General features: G+C 35.6%; 1 protein-coding gene across 1 annotated transcript in view; it reads right to left on the bottom strand.

Moving 5' to 3' along the window:
* The window catches only part of LOC119588711 (DNA-directed RNA polymerase III subunit RPC3-like), a gene marked incomplete at its 3' end in the record, with an annotated part of 9280 nt that overhangs the window by 7805 nt on the left and 944 nt on the right, over positions 1 to 531 (bottom strand).

The raw sequence follows: 531 nt of genomic DNA, 5'->3' as shown, positions 1-531 counted from the left end.
AGAATATATAAAATTATGACAAATTTAGTTTTCACCCTACCAATATTTCCTGACTACAAAATGTAATTACAACTATAATCTTTATACCTACAAAAATAAAACCCCAAGTCCAATATTGTACAATTCAAGACCTGTATTTGATCCAAACTTCAGATTGTTTATGAAAAAAAAGCATTTTCACTGACCATCCCCCTAAAATTATAATATTCACATCGTGTTCACAAGCTCTTGAATCCTGCTGTGATTAATGATGGTTGGCATGTCTGTCATGATTACAGCAATGTATAAAGCAAGTGCCATGCTTAGACCTCCCGGAAAGGCTTATGAATCTTCATCAAGCACAGTCTGGCAAGAATAAGGAATGGCTCCATATTTGAAAAAGAAAAGTGATTGGAAAATATGTAACTAAGTTTTATAGTTTAGGCCGCAGCAATAGTAAGTTTTGAAGCTACACTAGCCAGCATGAGGCCAGTGACAGACATACAGGTGTCGTCACAAGGAACATGTGGAAGATTCTTTGTCTTCCAGGTA

Source organism: Penaeus monodon, chromosome 24, assembly GCF_015228065.2.
Source record: "Penaeus monodon isolate SGIC_2016 chromosome 24, NSTDA_Pmon_1, whole genome shotgun sequence".
NCBI lineage: Eukaryota > Metazoa > Arthropoda > Malacostraca > Decapoda > Penaeidae > Penaeus > Penaeus monodon.
This window is presented reverse-complemented; position numbering and strand designations above follow the sequence as displayed.